The 17,797-nt window shown below is 44.4% G+C and overlaps 1 protein-coding gene across 3 annotated transcripts in view; it reads right to left on the reverse strand.

The window, feature by feature from the left end:
* B4GALT5 (beta-1,4-galactosyltransferase 5) overlaps nucleotides 1-17,797 on the reverse strand; it is a 69,877-nt gene that overhangs the window by 20,761 nt on the left and 31,319 nt on the right. The gene's annotated exons all lie outside the window — the stretch shown is intronic.

Genomic DNA, 17,797 nt, shown 5'->3' on the forward strand with positions numbered 1-17,797 from the left:
CTTCATCCAGCGTCAAATTTCTGATGTGGCTCTGAGGTATTTTTTCTAATTTGGCTCAATAGTATATAATCAGCCCTGGAATCTTCCTTCCATCCCCAACGTACCACTAAACCAGCTGTCCTCAACACCAGAAGGGCAACATTGACTGGACACTGTGTGAAGCAGTCAGGCGGGCGCTGCCAAGAACATGCCACCTCCCTTCTCCCCAGTTCCAGCCTTCTCTGTGTTTGTCTCCTCCACTGCCAAGGACACTGTTGTCAGCCCCTCTTTTAAATACCCTCCCTTTCTTTAGTTCCTGAATCCCACCCGTAGGATTCCTCTAGGGCAGTTCTCAAACGTTTCCCTGCCTGTCACCTGGACAGCGTTGACTGGCCCGGTGTGTCTGAGGGGGGCCGATGAATTTGCCTGTGTAACAAGCTCACAGGCGACAGCAATAGGGCTGGTCTGTGGACTTCTCCAGAACCACTGCCCTAGGGAACTTCAGCTACACAATCAATAATACTAAGTAACATTTATTGAGCACCGAACTACACAATTCTTTATCTCATTTACTCCTTACATATATCCTAAAAGGCAAATAATTCTATCCAGTTTGCAGTCAACTTCTGGGCTTCCGTTTCTCCATGGAGCTTTACCAAAGTCAACTGAGGGATGCATTTGAACCAGGTGGATCTGTGCTCCAACCACTAAGCTTTAAAACCTCGCACACTCGTGTTCTAGCCACAACTTCCCCCCAAAGGTTTCAAGCACTCACGTAGCTTAAGTGATTGCTCTTAAGGAGATGCTGTGTCTCCTACACGAGCTGACAGACGGATCTTTCCTAATCACAGATTTACCCCCACTGCTGCTGCTCAAAAGCTTTCCACGTCTCTCGCCTTCACCGCTGAGCTCCTGCTCTCCCTCCCGCCACGCAATCTTATTAATCCTCCAAACCCCAGTTCACATACTTTCCAGTCTTCCTCTTCTCAAATTTCTGTGGTGCCATTACAGATTATCAAAACTCTGCCATTTATTTATATTTTGTCTTAGTGGCTAACAATTGCCTTGTGTTAGTCTTGTCATTCAACAAATCTACATAAACCACATATTATTAATGTTTTTCCTAATCATACACAGGAATTTGCACAATGCTAAAAAAATAAAAGGCCGAGGAACCAAATTTTGCAAAACAAAAGCAAATAATCACAAATTCATAGACTGGGGGCTGGATGAGATCTTAAAGCACACCTTCCAACACTATCTCATGCTTTCACATCACCCAAAACTACGCCTTCTAAGAACCCGGAGTCAGGATGTAAAATACAGCCATCTTCAAAGAAAATTCTACTTTGGGTTGGGTCCAAAACGTTTTCCAGTCACTCTGACCTACTGGTTCTCATTCTGTCCCTCGACGGAACTGTCAGATTCCATCCGCACGCTGCAGATGCTGGAGGGCAGGCATTCGGTCTCCCTCCACCCTCACCTCTGCGCCACCTAACCTTCCCCTGCACCCCCGGAATAAAACACCCCACTTCCTTTGGGTGCCCTTCCCATGGTATCGGCTCCACTTCCCTCCCCTTCCTGGCTGCTCTCCTCTGGACACTGGCCCAGCAGTCGACACCTGACAGAGAGCGGTGCCCAACCTGGCGGAATGGTCCAGGTACAGTCTGATGGGCCCAGAAGCAAGCAGAACCGCCAGCAGCCCGGCTGCATCTCTCACCGAGGCGCTGTCCACTCGATCCCCCTCTTGGGGATTCAGGGTGCACAATAACTCAAGGCCCAAGCGATTCTGCAACAGATGTTCAATCATCAAACCCGCTATTCCCTAGACCAGCCTTTTCTCCCTGCAGAACCCACTTGGGGACGTTCTCTTTTGGATATTCTAGTAACAGAATTTAAAACTCGCATTACACGGTAGGTAACCCATCGATAATTGCTGAATGTTGTTGGTAAATAGCAGTCATACCATATTACTGATGCACAGTGAGCTTGCCGGGGGCAAGATCCTCACTCTTTTTAGATGCACTGCTGTGAAGCTGCCCTGCTCCCATTGCGTGTTCATGCAGCTGGTTATATAGATCAGACCGCAGGACCTCAACAAGTGTCCCTATTAAAAGTCTGGTTACTAAATTTAGCCCACGGCTCAGCCTGAAGGAGGAAGCGTATATGCGCGCACCCCCGCCCCCTTCAATCTAAATGATCTCGTGGAAAATTCACATCTTCGTGAAGCAGATGTCATCTTGATTCTTGTTTCAGATAAGGAAGTCAAGTCTTCCAGAAGTCATTGCCCCAAGGTCACCCGGTTGGTGAAGTCAGAAACAGAGAGGACTGAGGAGAGGTGTGGGACAGCATTTTGATGAGCTCTACTTTGAAAAACAGGACCTCCCAATGCCGCGGCCCCGAGCATCGGCGGCTGAATCACGGCCAAAACCCAAATCTCAAGTGGCGCACAGCTGTTAACTCCTCCACTGAGTCAACAAGTATCCGCTGGGCCTCTGCTTTCCACACGCAGCACCAGGCCACCGGGCAAGGAAGACAGAGTAAGCATGGCACAATTCAGCAAGAAATTATAATGCAGTGTGATCAAGGCTAAAATAGGATTTACTACGAACTCGGGTTTATTAACAACTTTTTTATACTTTCATGAGAAATCGTAATTATTATCCAGCCCCAATATCTACATTGAGGGATCTCTTATGACCATAATTCCGTGGAGAAAAATAAGCCCCTTTCAGGTTTACGTAATGGGAAATTTACATCCAGATGCCAACGTAAGCAGCCTGGGGCCATGGCTTTAACCGGAGAGTTTCCGGGAGCAAAGCCCGGGTCCCCTAACAGGAAGACACTCTCCTCCTCCTCACTGGAATTCCAGGCAGCCTCCACATGCTTATGAATCAGGGAACACGATTTTCACTTGAACACATGCACTAATAAAGGACTCTGACTCATAAAAATTCCTCACAAGATAGTGAAATCTGACATTCCAGATTAGGAATAAAATAATTTGACACAGTGAACTCAAGAGGAAAAGACAGAATTACAAGTTTCTATATACTTAAGAGTTCATAATTTTTTATCCTAAACATGGGTATCCTTAATGTTTGTTACATCTGGTGTGGTAAGCTAAAAGAGAATTAAGTAGAAAAAAGAAAGCCACTCCTTTCCTGACCAATCTTTAAAATTTGTGTCTTACCCTCAACGTCCAAATGCCCTAGAACACGCACATGCACACGCGCGCGCACGTGCGCGCACCAACACACGCGCGCACTAAACATTTTCTTATTTGTCTTGTCTAGTGTAATCTCCCTCCCTGGAGTGTGGGCCCCAGGAGGGCAAGGAGCCATGGCCCGGTGGCTAGAACAGTGTTTCTGAAACATGGAAGATGCACAACAAATATCTGAACCAACGAATATCTAAGTTGGGACAATTAATAATTCAGTCTTCTGAACTCAAGGGGCCCAAGGAGGCGTGGATTGTGGATTTCAAGCCTTTCCCTTGTATTAGCTCCCCACTCCTTTATGGGACGAACCCAAACGCTGTGAGTTAACCAGCTCCACTGCACCGATCTGCTCCTAGAAAAGTTCAGCAATTGCTTTTTAGCAACTGAGCAGAACTGCCAGATAGATTACCTTTTCCCCAAAAAATGCTCTCTGGAACTCTCACTCCTCATGAAATTGTTGGGTTTTTTAACGTTCCTTAATATAATGCACAAGTTTATTCAAAACCTTGTGCAACATTATTTGTAACAGAAAAACATTGGGGAAAAACTACATGTCCGACCAAAGGAGACTGGCTGAATAAATTATTGTCCAGCCACATGGAAGGAGTACTATGAGGCCATAAAAAAGAATAAGGAACCATTCAAAATAACCCAAAGCTAGAAAGAATCCAGAGTTCCATCTACGGTAGAACAGATTAAATTTGTAGCCTATTTGAATCTTGGAATACTATACAGCAACAAGAACAAACATACCACAACTATATGCAACCACATGGATGAATCTCCCACACATCATGAACCAAGACACCAAACAGCACGCATGGTAGAATCCGCGTAAATAAGGTCCCAAAACAGGCACAACTAATCGACAGTGTCAGAAGCCAGGAGAATATCCTCGGGGACTTGGGGGAGAGTAGTAATCTTTTACTTCTTGACCTGGGTACTGGTTACATAGGGTATATTAACTTTGTAAAAATTCATTAAGCCATTAACTTATTTCGCACATATTAATATGTATGTTCTATCTCAATAAAATTTACCAAAAAAAAAAAAATGAGGAAAATCTATGAACAGATTTCTAGGAGATACTGTTAAGTGAAAAAAAGCCAAGAGCAATAGCGCACGCGTGTGTGTGTTATGTTACTATTTAAGAAATAAGGGGAAATTTTATACACACACATATTTTTATAGAAAGAAACATAGGAAAGGCAAACCAGGTAAAACATGTACCTACTATGTGCCAGGAACTACCCTCTAGTCTGTGGATAAAAAGATAATTGCAAATAAGATAGAGTCCTTGCCACGGTCTTCAGCGGAGGAGCCAGACAAGGAAAGCTGTAACTAGCCACGCTCTAGGGAGCACAGGAGAGTGGCTCCTACATCATATCGTGAGGGCAGGGGTCAGAAAACACTCTGAGGAAGAGGGGACTCTAGGATGCAAAGAGAGCTGAAATAGGAAAGGCAGAGCACAAGGGAAGAGGAAAGGCACAAAGGAGAAATACACTGCAGGAGCTAAAAGCAGTCCGGAAGGGCTGGAACGAAGGGCACGTGTGGCAAAAGCATGAGGAGACCAGAGAAACAGGCGGGAGCAGGACTGCAGACGGCTTTACGTGACATACTTAGGGGCCTGACGCTGAAGAAACGGTCCAGGATTACATTTCGGGCAGGTCAACGGTAGGTATCAATCAAAACAAGTAAATTCACCCCGCCTCAATTTCATGGCTCCAGAGGAAGGACTGAGCTTCTTAGTTCCCAGATCTAAGTTCCTTAAAGGAGGGACTCTCTGGATGAAGTGGATACGATTCTGTAAGCAGAGTCCGATCTGGTTCCTAAAAGCTACGTGTCCAAATCTCACCAAAGGCTGTATTTTTGCTCCACATGAAGCGGCAGGAGGAACCCCGTCTGCTAAATCTTGGAGCAAGCAGACGGGCTGGAGTGAGGACGTCAAGACATAAAGTGGGTACTACTAATACCACGCACGGCAGGGAGAGCTGGGGCACAGTGGGCCCCTGACAGTCAGCAAAGGGGCTGCCTCGTGTCCAGGTGGGCGCATCGGACGAGGCGTTCATCCCCTGGATTTCATCATATCGTATGCATCTTCGTGCTGAACACCCCTACAGACCACACAATGTGTGATTTATAACAGGGTCAAGTACATTCCAGAAAACACTGGAACAATCTATGGACCAGGGGTTGTACCCATTCATAGGTCCATGCTTTCAAAATAAAATAAAGGATAGGGGAAAGGGATAGAATATAAAGGGAGCAGAAGCAGAAAAGGAATAAATAGAAGACAGCAGGAGGGTTGCTCACTTTCCCTCCCCCATATGTAAGATACACCTATAACATTCAATAGGAATTAAAGAGAAACAAAGAACAGAAATGTGTCCTAGAACACTGAAGTTTGATTTTTGCCATGCTACAATATCTACAAAACCTGCACTACCTTTTTGGACCAATATTTTCCAAGAAAAACCAGAACCTGAAAACTAAGTGATCTCTGCTCCCAAAATCAGAGATTATCGGCGTTCACGGCTCTGCACGACAGGCACTCTGTAAGGAGTGAATGCACTTCTGCCTGGACAGAGGTGGATCCCTGTCAGCAGTCACACACTCACTGAGACCCTATGTGCCAGGGCCTCTCTAAACACCCACACGCGTGACCACGTCATCCCCGCATAAATCGAGCATGGTTATCACCTTCATTTCCAGATGAGGGGACTGACGTTTGCATGAGGAGTGTCACCACGTGGAGCCAAGACTTCACGTCTTTGTCCCCAGAGTCCAAGTTTCTAACCGATCTATCATCTCTCAGGCTCTCAATGCCCAGGAGTTCCTTGAATCCAAAGCCACCATTCCCACACTTCGCTTTCAGATTCCTTTTGTCTGCTCTTCACTGTCAACCTTATACACGATTGGCTTCCAATATTCCACTTCAGTGGTGAGTGCCAACGCTCATAACACAGTACGGTATGTCCTAAAGTTTTACTGAGTTTTATCAAAGTGTTCTAAGTTTGAAGCTCTACTGTGAATCCTGAATTTCTGCACTGCAGATCTACTTAAAATGTTGGATGGGGCCGGCCCCGTGGCCGAGTGGTTAAGTTCATGCGCTCTACTTCGGCAGCCCAGGGTTTCACCGGTTCAGATCCTGGGCGCAGACATGGCACACTGCTCAGTCAGGCCACGCTGAGGCGGCGTTCCACATGCCACAAGTAGGAGGACCCACAACTAAAACAGGCAACTATGTACTGGGGGGATTTGGAGAGAAAAAGCAAAAAAATTAAAAAAAAGAAGATTGGAACCGTTGTTAGCTCAGGTGCCAATCCTTAAAAAACAACAAAAAAAGAATGCTGGATACTCATACCATACACTGAGAGATATTCAGATCCAAGGTTGGTGCACAGTGACACGTATTTTAAAAAGAAAATAATGCTATTTGTTTTTTTTAACATGTAAAGCATTATTTTGACAATAAATTTACACCCTTTAGCACATCTATTTTAATGTTCTGGAGCAACTGTGTGAAAATTTTCACACGAAAAGTATTTAAAGAAAACTTGGGGGGGGATATTAATTAAAGAGACTAAGGAATCCCAAAAATTATTTTGGGAGAAAAATTTCATTTGATGAATCTTCTGCTTTCCTAGTCCTTCCCATTTGAGGCAGAAAAACCACCAAGTCAATCATAGTTTATGTTTCCCACCCCCTCTAATTATTCCCAGCTATCAAAAAAAACAACCTAAGTCGTAAAAATTAACAGCTATAAAATATCTATAAGCATTTCCACTGACCTGTTAATCTATTATCCGTCAAACTATTAAACTGTATTTGAGATTAGAAATGAAAATGCTGCCTAAACAGATACTAACTAGCTGAGCAGCCTGTGGTAATCACTTAACTGATCTAAGCTTCAGCCTTGTTTCCCAAAAACTCCTTAACAGCAAGACCAGTTACCGCCCTCAGAGACACACGCACAGGCTCAGCAAACAAGGGCGCTCCAGAGCGGCACTGCAAACCCGCACGGAACCCGGGGTTGGAGAGAACTATAAATTACCTTTCTGGCGCTGTTCGAATGTCTGCATCTACCCTGGCCCTGCTCTGGGGGTAAAGTCACGGTCAGTAGAGATGTCACCAATGGGAACATGCTAGGGACACAGACAAGCAGAGCAACACTGTTCTCTGGAGCTGACTCTCGACGAAGGCCCTCCCCGCCTCTCCCCCTTTCTGTCCCACCTGCCAGGCAGACGGCACCTCACCTCTGTATGAATGTGCACTGGTGACACCTGCTCATATGAAGCTTTAATGGCTCTTTTCATAGCTTTTCCTGGCATCACCCCACCCTCAAGATTATACAGCCCTGGCTCTTTCGCAACTGATGCATAAACTCCTATCCACGACCCTATAAACCTGAGCACGCCTCTTTCAGCAGGATGTCAGCTTCTTAAGGGTACAGACTGTCTTCTTTTTTTCATCCACAATGTCTGATACGTAGACACGTAGATATTGACTAAGTTAATGAATTCCAGCTCAGCACACAGTATGCTGGTATGTCCATTTGGTGGAGGTTTTCTCAAGTTGGAAGTGTACTGATTTTTCTGCAACCACACAAGAAAGACTCTATGAGCCAGAAAAGGCCACAGTGAAACTGACACTTGCCTAACTGCTGGTCTAAGTGTAAAGGGGTATCACCCTTCGGGGAAACTATTCTGCAAATCTAACACAGAGCCATAAAAACGCTCATATCCTCTGATTTAGCAATTTCAAGGAAACTATCCCAAGGATGAGGACGTTCTATGCATAAAGTTTTTTATTAAATTATTTCTAAAAGCAAAAACTTGGAAAACTCAAAAGCAACAATAAAATAGAAAGTTAAAAGTGATACATACACTCGACAGAATCTTATAGAGCTTAAACAGTAAAAGCTATGGAATCTTACAAACAGAACAAATGTACGGAACAAGAGTGTGTAGTCTCTTGTATAGCATCACACTCCTGACAACGCAAGAAGTCCTGCTATATTACGGTAATTACCGCTAGAGAATAAGCACGTGCAGACGGCTGAAAAAGACTAGAAGCGAATTCACCAACATGCTTAGGTGTTAGGGGGCAACAGTGATGACAGCTGACTTCTTCCTTCTTTCTTCTGTTTTTCCAACTATATCCACAACAGTTTTTTTTTAAAATATATAATTGGGAAAAAATAAAGGATTCCTCCAGCCCAAGTGAATTTATCTAACATGACAACTGACATTAATAAATAAAACGTTCTCAATTCTATTTGCTTGTCAGGCTTATGGAGAGGGGGAGGGGCAGTGTACAAAGCTGTAGCTGCCATACTTGAATTACCTCCACTCTAACATTCTTTTCTTTTTTTTTTTTTTGAGGAAGATTAGCCCTGAGCTAACTGCTGCCAATCCTCCTCTTTTTGCTGAGGAAGACTGGCCCTGAGCTAACATCCATGCCCATCTTCCACTGCTTTATATGCGGGATGCCTACCATAGCATGGCTTGCCAAATGGTGCCATGTCTGCACCCGGGATCCGAACCGGCGAACCCCAGGCCGCCGAGAAGTGGAACGTGTGAACTTAACCGCTGTGCCACCGAGCTGGCCCCTACTCCAACATTCTGTTCTAGAAAGGTTGCCAGGAATGGCTGCCACATTCTCCTCAAGCCCTCCCTACCTTGAAGCCCAGAAGAGCTTTTCAGAACCAGAAGTGTCTACAGAATCTAAGAATTTGCATATTGACAAGGTGTTCTTGTTTTCTGTCTCTGGGGAGTAGAGCCAATCTACACTGCACAAATGAGAGACACGATGGCAAGGGTAAGAGACTCAAAGAAACCTTCCTTCGAAGTAAAAAAGGTGGAAGGGAAACCCCTGGACTGAGGTGGCCAACAACGCTGGTGTGCGTCCTGTCGCTGGCTGGCTCTGTGGGCCCCTCTGGACCTCGGCAGCCTGGCTGTACAATGGCATTACTGAACTGGAGGTGGTTTTCTCAACCATTTCGACCAAGCCCGATCCCCAACACCGATACACAGGAGATCTTCTGCAAATAAAGACGTTAGTTTATATTTACACAATGTTTTCAAAATATAAAATCATAAAATATTAAATCTGCTTTTACAAATTACACAAAACCCTGTACATTCTGATTCTTCTCCCTTGTCTCTGGACCTTGAGAGTCACTGCACTGCAAAGTCTCTTACAATTTAACTCCCACAACCATAAATTCACTGTTTTCTCTCCTCTTCCCTCTGGAAAATGGGCCTGCACACCTCCGATTCACACCTGTCTGCCTTCTCTCTCCTCCCTCCCCAGAGGGACAGGGTCTGACTGTCCTCCGCTGTTGGCCTTCCTTTCCAGAACAAGGGCGCCTCAGCATCTTCACGATGCAGCTGGGAAGTGGTGGCTGAATTTGGAGGAGGAGCACATTCCCAGAGCCGCCCCCTTCTCTGTACACCTGGTCCGGAAGTTACACTGGGGCTACCTTGAGCAAACAAGGTCATAAAAGGGCTGCTAATTCTTTACATTTCCTCTCTTCCTCTCTTACCATGCTGAAAAACCGCCTTTTAGTGATGATTTAAAAGAATGCAATTCTATAGGAAAGGGGTGAATTTCTTCAACTCTGAAATGTATCTGCCTACAACTAAGCTTTTTCTATCCCTTTGCGAATGCGTAACAAGATTTTAAGATGAAGCTAGAAGTTGCTTGTCTAAGAGACTCAAAAGGCTGATAATAATGAATGTTGGTGAGGATGTGGGAAAACAGAAACTTCGGCACCTTGCTGAAGGCAGCAGAAGCGGAATAACCCATAGAGGGCAACCTGCAATCTGTGTCAAAGTGGAATGTTCATACTCGCCAAGGGAGCAGTGCCCACTTCCAGGCATTCATCACAAAGAAAGAACTGGACAAACAAGAAGCACGCTGAAGGATGTTTATCTTAGCATTTAGAAAAGCAAAACACAAACCCATCTAAATGTGCAACGAAAGGGACTAGGGAAAACAATTATGGCAAAGTCATACCATGGAAAACTAAGCAATCATTATTTCATTTAAGAAATCCTATCATATAACAATGTCTACAGTACACCACATTTGTGTTGAAGAAAAAGACACAGAGGAAAACACAGGGATAAAACAACTTCAGAAACTGTACGTCAAGATGTTCACAGCGCCATCTCTGCTTAGTAGGATTATGGGTCGTCTGCACTTTCCTTGTCTTTATTACAATTAAGCATTTCCATGACCATCAGAAAAACTCTCGTATGATAAAGAGGCTCTCTAGTCCAAGAGTGAAAATTCTGACAGCAAAAAAATCTGTTTGAACTCACCCAAAATTCCAAAGTTTCCAGAGTTACTGAGAAAGCCTTTTTCATGCAGTACCTATTTAATATTTACGAGCACACTCTAGGAACGCCACCTTAGGACACTGTCTTTTCTTTCTTTCATTTTGTAAAACAATGATCATACGTTTTTATATTGGGGGGGGGAGCACAAGGACACAACCAGAGCTTGTGCCTTATTAAGGGTTCTCCCCTTGTGACCCAAATAACTTCCCCAGTTCCAAAGCATTTTTCCACCTTCGCCTACCCCCAAATGAGTCATAACTATCCTAAAACTTCTGGTGCTTCTAGTTATCACTGTGCAGAGCCCTTTTCCTCTCTCTAGCCTACAATCCCAAGTAGTCTCCCTCCAGATCCTCTTTTGGAAAGGAGATTATTCTCCATGTCCTATGGGGATAATATATTATAATCATATTATTATTAGCCTGGAAGATGGTAACAGACTAATAGGGTTACCTACTCTTTGAGAATTTAAGTGTTTCCAGAAGGCATCATTCTAACTGATATTAACACTCCAATTGTTAAACACATGATATCAGAGCCACGATTTCCATAGAAAGGCAAAAATTACCAGAACAAGCACTTGAAAATGTCTTGACTCTTAGCGAAACAGGTGTTCCCCGACACCCTGTGGTATGAAACCCTTCCTCCAGACCAGACCAGACGGCTGTCTTTAGCAAAGATCAGATTGTGGTCCTAGAAGGGCTCCTCTGAGCCACACGGGATGCCGGACTCATTTTCTGTCTCTGTTACGTCGCTGCGTCTTTCGCCTGATCCAGAAGGATCAGACATTAACTTCTCTTTCTTTTGATAAGTGACGCTCACTGTTACAGCAACGCAAGACCCACCAAGTCCACAGAAACAGAGGGACCAGCCTGATTGAGGGGAATGGTGGAAAGCGTAATGCATGGTCACAACCTGTAAAAACCCGAAAAACAAATTCTGCCCCCAGACGACTCGACTGCAGAGGGGAGAATGTACATGTACAGTGCAGAGATCGGACAGGCTCCACTCGACCAACGGGTCAAACCGGGCATCAGTAACATGGGAAGAAGCTCACACGGCCTTCAGAGCATTCTTGCCAAAACCTTTTAACGTAAATCTAATCAGGCTTTTACAACTGTCTTCCAGCTTCTAAAAACACAGGGGATTAAGGAACACAAACTGATACCAGGCAATTCCAGGATGGAGGACATTCTATAAAATAACTGGCCTGGACTCTTCAAAAGCTTACTCTAATGGGGGGAAGGTGGGGCAGGAAGGCGGCTACAGACTGAGACCAGAGACATAATCAAATACAATATGAGATTTTGGGGGAGTGTGGCTAGAAATAACACTTAGAGCACGACTGGGGAAATGTGGATATGGACTGGATATTAGAAGATAGTGTGAAAGCACCGTTAATTTTCTTAGTTGCAATAACAGTATTGTGCTTATATAGGAGAATATGCTTATTTTATTAACAGATGCATGCTGATGTATTTACAGGTTAAATATCTTGATATCTATGTACAATTTAATTTCACATGGCTCAGAGGGAAAAAAGAAAGCTAGAGTTAAAATAAATAAAGCAAAAGGGTACTAGCTGTGGCCTCTAGATAGAGGGTAATATGTTCACTGTTATTCTTTTAACTTCTCTGTATGTTTGATTTCTTCATAATAAGCTGAGGGAGAAGTTTGATTTTGGATTTATCTAAATTGCCAACTAAATCTAAATTAAAGTATACCAACACTAAACTAAGAATTCCTGTAAAAGGGTTAAAAATTATAACAGGGAGTAAATACTCTAATAACGTTCACATAAGAAGCTAAAGCATTCAGCAGCTATTCTAAGACAAAAAAAAATATTTTGTTTTTGGAACCAAGAATTGCATTTACTCTTTACCTATAGTTTCATAGGAGAGCTGAAGAGAAATTATAAATAAATCTTCCTGTTCCCTCACTTAATCTTTGAATGGCTTTCCACTGCCTTCAAGGTCAAGTTCAAATTCCTCATGCTTAGCGTGACTCAGAAAGAGCCCATAAAACCTGGCCCCCCGCCTCTGCAATTTCAGATCTTGCCACTCCCCAATTCCAGCAACATGGACATCAGCGATTCTCTGGAATCAGCCAAGAGCTCCGACAATGCTGCTCCTATTGTCCGGAACTTAAAGACATAAATCCCAGGATGAAGAGAAGGAAAAATTCCTAGGAAAAAGTGACTATCCTAACAAAAGCATGAGCTCCGGATGAACGGGGAGGTGAGGGAAGGAGTCCAGCGAAGCCCAAGCCCCGCTGTGCGTCCCTTTCCCTCTACACCAGCATTCTGACGGCTGGCCTGTTTGCAGCTCTCTTCAATTACCCTGTAGGTTCACCAGCAGAAAAACGACTCAGTCCTGACATTGGCCTTGCTCTCAGACAAAACTCACTCCCCAGGCCTGCACACCCCACACTAGAAAAACTGCAGAGGCTAAGAGTTAAAACTCGGTAGGCCCAAAGACCTTATGACACTGACCCTCTGCCGGCAACCACAGAGGACTGAAATGCCACAAAAATTAAATTACGGTGCTTTGTAATAGATTTAGCACTTTATTTTTAAATATTAACAAGACTGCCAGAGGGAGTAAGTTTATCAAGGGATAAGAATTCTAGCAGCATTACTCCTAGCTCACTCAGAGGCCAATTAACCTTTCCCACTATGCCCAACAACTAGACTCTCGAGGGTCCAAGCTGCTTAGGACCCTGTGGATTTGTGAGCAGATGCCTCTGCCCAATAACCCATTACAATCAATGCACCAGGGGCTCAGCACACAGGGAAAACGCGCGCCAGGCCAATGACCTGAGCGGAGTCAGCACGCCTGTATTCTGTTTCATTTCTTCTGCTGTCTGAAGATCCCAAACCTAATGTGGCTATCCGATTTTCAGTCTCTCTTCTCACCTTGGTTTTCCCTTCTCACAGCTATTTTTAAAACCAGCAAATGCCTAACATTCGTAAACTGTCAGTAGCCATCTGTGCTTTTCACAGTTAGATCACTGCTAAAAAGGAGCAAAATTTCCAGCTCTAGACTTTACTTCAACAATCTGGCAAATCATCATGGGGTGAGTGAGTGACTTCACCCCTCCAGCAGGGTCACGGACCCAGGAGGGCACCCTAAATTACACCCACTGCTTAAACTCAAACAACTGCAGGCCCTGGGGCTCCAGATGCGGGTTCTATTACTGCCTCTCCCCCAGCCCAACTCCCGCTCCCCAGACACAGCCTGGCACCTTCTGGATCCCTGCTCATCAAACTCAGCCCACCAGTGGGGCAACCGACAAATTTCTGAGGCATGAAAATATTATCAGGTAAAAAGTGAATTTAAAAAAATACATTGTTCTAGGAAAGCTGTGAACTATATAACAATAAAAGGAAAATTCACCTAAAAGAAAAAAAACATCAGGTAGCACCAACTATAACCTTTTATCCCAACGCTCCCTCTAAATGAATCCACAGAAAGATCTTCTTGAAGCGTCTTTTGCTAATTTGTGGTTGGAGTACAGCACGCTCCAGAAAATGATGCTCACAGCAGGACACAAACACTAAGTAATTTTATGAGATTATGTCTGCATCTGTGCTAAATAATTTATTCTGGGAGCGGTAATAAAAGCGGAGATGAAGTTAAGCTATTGATCAAAGACTATACTAACTTTGTCAAAAAAAAAAAAAAAGAGAGAGCGAGAAGAATGAATGAGCACCTTCAGGACGCAGAGCAAACGGACCTGCCCACTGATCTCTTCCTTCTTTAACGTCCCATTGCTCTCACGGGCAACACTTCTTGCACCTGCAGTTGTGCAGTGGCTGTGAGGTCTGTGGGCCTTACCATCCGGGACTAGCTCAGGAAGGTACAAAACTAGGAAGCTGTGGCAGGAAGCACAACGGGACAGAAGACAGTGACCAGTCTGTCCTGGTCCATCATGGGGGAGGAGAGGGGAAAACTACACAGCAACAGTTTTCACTCTTTAAAAGAACAAGGTTAAATGGCATTCATACTCTGTGCTTAAGATGACTCGCACCTCTGCTTTCTGGGAGTCACGAAGGGGAGTCACCCTGAGAAGCAGAGAATCACGTCTGTATTCCTCTACCTACATAAAGGCATCATCCTTCCAAAAACACAGGACTGGGGCATTCCCAAACCACCCTATGACGTGTGTGTGCCCGTCTTTCAAAAGGTGTTACAGCCTCCCTGACTTCTTTGTTCCCTGGGGCATTTCTGCAGCCTTTTCAGAAGAACCTTAGAGTGCTAGCCAGAGAGCACTACAACCTTCTGATGGCACCTGGGGAGCACGGGCTAGAAAGGAATCCACAGGGCTTCAAAGACCGCCAGAACTACACCACCTATCGTACAAAGCACAGGTTCATCTTGAGGGTGAGAAGTCTTCTCACTGGGAGGGAGGAGTAATCTCCTCCCAAAAGTCTGGTCCTAAGGTGACGCCACAGATACTGCATCTGGGAAAATGCTCCTCTCATCTCCTCCCACCGCCCGGCTCCGCTTCAGCACCACACCTCCGCTCATTTCCCCAAAGCAGCATGTCCAGGACAGCACTGTTCCTTAAGCCACCGACAACTTCAACAACGGCTAAAGTGCACTACTATTTCTATTTTTTATCCCCTTTCACACCATTTAGACTGTAAACACACTGATCTCTGATGTCAAATTCTAGGTGCAAACGCTTGTTGGTGATTATGCTAAAGAAAGGCTTCTTTGGTTCTATTCCACCCACTGCTGATTTCTGAAGTACAGCTGTCTGCACAGGGAAAGAGCGGAAACGGCTGTCTTATTATGCAGGTGAATGGATAAAACAAAAATTAAATACAACCATAATGCAAGACAATATAAGAGTCTTACCCTCCAAAATTACAAATGGATTTGGCTAATGTGATAGATGAAATACCTTTTAAGTTTTATGTTAGCATGTGCTCTAAAAGACATTCCCCACTTTAGGACACAGCGTAAACAAATTTTATTTCTCCAGGGCAGAGGAAAATGGAAAGGTAGAGAATCAGATGACATTGGAAGTGGGCCTGGATCTTACCCTCCTGATATGCCAATCAGATATAGCCTAGGGCTCTGGGCTAAATTAAAGGTTGAGGGCCAACTTGGTTACTAATTTCCCAGAGACAGCTCAAGAGAATCAAGACAGAAAAGCAGAATCAACACTGGAACTCAAATAGGACTGAATGCATCTCACAGCATCATTTACAGTCCAGGAGAGCTGGACAATAATTTGGCTGGACAAGAGTGTAGGCCCTTTTCTGAGTTTACTCAGCTCCTCTTCAGAGAATGCAGGTGCCTTGCTACTGCAGCCACAAGCAAGGCACCAGCCATGAGTCCTTAGCTGGATACGCCCACCAGCACGGGTGCTGCCTCTGAAGGGCAAGACTTGTAATCAGCTGGCCATGAGGTCTTGAAAAAAGCCTACCAATGCCTGCTTGATAAGATATAGAATCACTGAGCCTGGAAGCCATCCAGGAATCCACAGGGTCTTTGGGAGGACAAAGTGAGACAGATACATAACAAGGACACACTCTTCTCAAACTTCCTCCTTGCACGAGCCTCAATCAAGAGGAAAACTAAGAATTAAGGGGTTTCAATTAATTGTGATTAGGATGTAGCATTATTTCCATTTTATAGAAAAACAAGCTGAGGGTCAATTATTGCTTTGATCTGGCTTAAAAGCTCACCGGCCTGGCTACTAAGACCCTGGAGATCCTGGGCTCCATGTGCACTTCAATACAGACATTGTTATCGCTGTTACTGAGAACAGGGGCAAAAACGAAAAGTTCTCAGGGTTCCTGGAGCCCAAAGCAAGGCCCCCTCCAACCTCCCAGACATACTAATTTAATCCCTTGCCCACTAGATGATTTTATAGAAAAAAGAAAAATTTTAAAACCTAGGGCCAAGACCCAAAGCTAACCATAACTCAAAGGAGAGAACAATGGATACTCCGATCTTCCTTTTCAACTCATGCTGTTTTCAGCACGGCTGGATGACTCACGGAGCGATGGGAAATGACCTTGAAAGGTCGACTGAAGAGGGGGCTGCACCTTGAAAATAACCTCTCGCCTCTAATTTTCTTTTCCTCAGTTTGTTTTTCTTTAACTAACAAAGGTTCATTTTTATTTTTTTTGCAATTGCCAGCCCTGAACTGAAGCTAAAAATCAATTTTCATTCTATCCTTCCACAGGTCTGCCACCACAGTCAAGACCGTCACTGGGCCTGCGGCTGAGACCGAAGGTTGGTTAAACAAACGACGCCTTGTTCACGTGTCAGCTGAGACGTCAGGGGACTGAACTCCTGAAGCCCGGGGCAGAGCAGGCTGTCCCTCACTGCGCTCACGGCCATAAATACTGCTGTTATCGGGCAAAGAGTGAAGAGGTCACTCAGGACGTATGGCGGACGGCACCACAACCGCTGCAAAATACCCCTCCCTCATTTCCAGGAGGAATCTATTCCGACCTGATTGCTACCTTTAAGACATCACTTTCTCAGGTTTTCTATCTATTTCAAATGAGACAAGCTTATCCTTTGATTAAAAATGCAATATGATATCAGAAAATCCATCGCATCACGTTAGAGAGTAAATCATCCATATAAGTGGCATTATTTCACTAGCCGCACAAATAAGAAAGGGGGCTGCATGGGCCGAAGAGGTCCTTCCATGGCCTCTTACAGCTTTCCAGACACGGAGACCATGAGCGTCTAGAACACAAGGCTGAGGGATCGAGACCTCTCTGTAGCAAAGAATTCCTCTTAGAAATAAGATTCGATATGAGGCTTCTATTAGTTATTCAAAGAAGTTTTAAAAAAAATAATCAAAGCACTGACACATGCTGTAACATGGACAAACCCTGAAAACCTGACGCTGAGTGAAACAAGCCAGACACAAAAGAGCAAATATTGTATGATTCCACTTACCTGAGGTACCTAGATTAGACAAATTCACACAGACAGAAAGCAGAAATCTGACTGCCAAGGGCCAGAGGAAAGGGGACACGGGAGCTGCTGTTTAATGAAAGCAGTTTCTGTTCGGGTGATGAGAAAGTTCTGGAAATGGGCAGTGCTGATGGGTGCACAATGTCGTGAATATACTTACTGCCACTGGATTGTACATTTAAAATGGCTATAATGGTAAATTTTCTTATGCATATTTTACCACGATAACAAAACCTGTGTGTAAAAACTAGAATTATAACTTAAGACGACAGGTGGTTCCTGATAAATCTAACGCAAGGGGCACG

Source organism: Equus caballus, chromosome 22, assembly GCF_041296265.1.
Source record: "Equus caballus isolate H_3958 breed thoroughbred chromosome 22, TB-T2T, whole genome shotgun sequence".
Lineage (NCBI taxonomy): Eukaryota > Metazoa > Chordata > Mammalia > Perissodactyla > Equidae > Equus > Equus caballus.